Below are 3,582 nucleotides of genomic sequence, written 5' to 3' on the forward strand. Positions count from 1 at the left end.
CTTTCCTTACATCCACTCTAGTATACACCTCCACTGTTTACAACCAGCCATCCAGCCAGCCACCCTCCTCGCCCCGCCTGGCCCCTTCCCTCGCCCACCAGGGAGTCCCGCAACCCGCCTGAGTGACTGAATGTCGCAAGAATCCAATAAAAGTGTGTGGCTGTGGCTGGCATGTCTGTGTAGGTGGGTGCAGCCTCTCTCTCTCTCTCTCTCTCTCTCTCTCTCTCTCTCTCTCTCTCTCTCTCTCTCTCTCTCTCTCTCTCTCTTCTCTCTGTTCCTTCCCTTTTTCCATATTCTATTCATATACAGTCTTCCTCCCTTCCTCTCTTCCTTACTTCTATTCTTCCTTCTTTTCTAATTCATTATTGCCAGCCTTCTCCTGCCTTCCTTGTCTTAATTTTTTTATGTTTTTTTTTTTTTTGCTTTTTTTGCCAGACTCACTCCCTCCCCTTTTCTCTCTCTCTCTCTCTCTCTCTCTCTCTCTCTCTCTCTCTCTCTCTCTCTCTCTCTCTCTCTCTCTCTCTCTCTCTCTCTCTCTCTCTCTCTCTCTTTCTTGGTTATTTTATTCACTGTCTTAGCCCAGCTGCTTCCCTCTCCCTTTCTTTTCTTTTGTGATTTTTTTCTCCAGATATCTTTCTCAGGTTCCTGCCTCTCTCTTTCTTTTATTTTTTTTCTGATTTAGTTTTCTTTCCTAATTCCCTGCTTGTATGCTTCTCTTCTTAGTCTCCTTTCTTTGTCTTTTTTCCTTTTTTGTCTTCCTTTCTTTCCCCTGTCTGCTTCTCTTCCCTGCAAGAGAGAGAGAGAGAGAGAGAGAGAGAGAGAGAGAGAGAGAGAGAGAGAGAGAGAGAGAGAGAGAGAGAGAGAGAGAGAGAGAGAGAGAGAGAGAGAGAGAGAGAGAGAGAGAGAGAGAGAGAGAGAGAGAGAGAGAGAAGCAAGGGAAGTGTTCAAAGATTTCAGTGAAGGAAGGCAGACATCAGAGGGAGGGAAGGAGGACTGGAAGTGGTGGGAAGTCTGGAAACTGAAGGGGAAAAGCAAAGCCAAATGGTAAACAATTTCAAAAGCCGTGGAAAATAAAAGTTTCTGTTCCTCCAACACTCAACAATGAAGTAGAGCACAGTGGGCGATTACACACACACACACACACACACACACACACACACACACACACACACACACACACACACACACACACACACACACACACACACACACACGTACGTACGCTGCATTCCACATGTGATTTTCAACTCCAACATATCACCAATAACTATTCAAACAAAACTTTCATCTAATTACCTCACAATTTCCTGTGGAATTTGACATACACATAAACTGTTAATTAAAAAATATTGACATCACTGTATTGTGCATTACTAGCACCATTTTTCAGTTTTTTTTTTTTTTACTCCTTTCTTTCTTTTTTTTTTCTTTCAGTTAATGTTTCACCGAGCCGAACAGAGGTTTACAGAACGCAATATCAGTACAGACAGGAAAAAGAATAACTCGCATGGCAAATAAAAGAAAAAATACATATACAAAAAAAAATCTAATATGAAGGTTTGACATGTTGTGAGCCCCTCCGTTATAACAAACAATATAGAAAAAGAATGCTTTAAAAATGCTAAAAAAAAAAAAAAAAAACTAAAAGTATTTTCACGAAAAATTGAAATTCCGTTTATGAATAAAATATTAAAAATTCTCTATCAATTAAGATAAAATGTTAGCATCAGCAAGAATAAAAGGAGAGAAAGAGAAATGACAGCGGAAGAGGAACTGGAGAGGAAAAGGAAAGAGAACACGAAGAGAGAAAGAAAAGGAAGATGAAAAGAACAGGTAAAAAAAATAAATTGGAAAACAAGGAGAAACAGGGAGAGAACAAAACACGGATGGATAAGAAAACTGGAAAGGAGACCAGGAGGAAGAGACGCAGGGAAGGGAAAGGTGAAGGGACCAAGGGGAGGTTCATTAACAGATTGCCTGGTTTAAGGAGGTTTTCTAGAGCACAGCTAGAGTATGATGGCAAGTTAGAGAAGCAAGAAGATTCCTCTACACCCCACATCTTCCCCTTTACCCAATAAAAGTGCCGGCAGGTTAACTTAGAACACCGTATGAGCAGAAAAGAGGGTGTATTTTCAGAGGCAAATGAAAATAAAACCCTATCTTACGCACTTTGCATTTGACAGATTAATAAGTAACTTTAAAAATTTTGGTATTATTTCAGATTCAGTACAAACTCACTTCTACTTGGTATTATTTCAGATTCTGTACAAACTCACTTCTACTTGGTATTATTTCAGATTCAGTACGAACTCACTTCTACTTTCGTAACTTGTCTCATTGGCTAGAGCTCTTAGTGCCGAGTATTTTGAACCCCATACATACTCGTATGTGTCGCAAATTAACAATAACGCCGTCAACGATTTTTTTTTTATTTATTGGCTTTCTTTCAGCTTTCATATCTGCAGGTTTAGTTAGGTTAGGTTTAGTTAGGTTTGATTAAGTTTGGTTTAGTTAGGTTTGGTTAAGTTAGGTTTAGTTTAGTAAGGTTTAGTTTGGTTTAGTTAGAATAGGTTAGGTTTAGTTAGGATGCCAGCAGCAAGATCAAGAACATGGTGGCCATCACAACAAGAAAAGTAGCAATAGTGCAGCTCCCTATTTATTTTTGGTGGTAAGAGGCAGTATTTTTCTCTATTTCAGCTCTATTTTTTGTCTAGGCTCTATTTTAGCAGAAGAAAATGGGAAATAGGGCCGCGCGACTCTTTTTAACATTAAAACCTCTGTTCCTTATGGTAGGGGCGTTGGGCAAAATGACAATAGAGTGATTTGCGGCAGAAAGTGATGGCAGATTATTTAAAAACGCATCAAACTTATCAGAAAAAAAAAAAAAAACTCCGCCGTATGGAGTTTGTTGCTAAACTAGAAATTTACCGAAAATTTAGTGGTATCTTTTAAAAACATAATTCATCTTCTTGTCAGACTTGTTAGGTAGTACAACCCCGGAACTTTTATGCAGTCTGTAAAATAGCCAGGTCACTTCTTCCACCAAGGTTTATTTCAAAAGAGAAAAGTCCACCTTCCCGGCATAGATACTTCTAAATAATTTTCCCCTATGTTGTTATGACAATTTATCTCTGATCATTAGGTATACAATTTAATTAATCCACGCTACACAAATCAATGAGTCTTTTAGATACGCAGGTGATCAATTATAAACAAGTGGAATGAATAAAGGACAAAGCAGGGACGGAAGACAAAAGGAGGAGCGTTTGGTAATCACGGAGAGACGAGGCGAGTTGACGAGTCCTTCAACGAGACACGGAGGAGGAGGAGGAGGAGGAGGAGGAGGAGGAGGAGGAGGAGGAGGAGGAGGAGGAGGAGAACAAAGACAGTTACGAGGAGCACGACGAGGCTGAGCAAAGAGGAGAAATAGGGAGAAACGAACGTGAAAAATAAATAAATAAATAAATGAGAGGGCAGGGACAATTTCTGCGGGGGTGGTGGTGGTGGTAGTGGTGGTGGTCCTCGGCCATTCGTTACCTGGATTCAGAAACACATTTGGGTCTCCGGGAAGCAATTACCTGC

Source organism: Scylla paramamosain, chromosome 6 (assembly GCF_035594125.1).
Source record: "Scylla paramamosain isolate STU-SP2022 chromosome 6, ASM3559412v1, whole genome shotgun sequence".
In the NCBI taxonomy this organism is placed as follows: domain Eukaryota; kingdom Metazoa; phylum Arthropoda; class Malacostraca; order Decapoda; family Portunidae; genus Scylla; species Scylla paramamosain.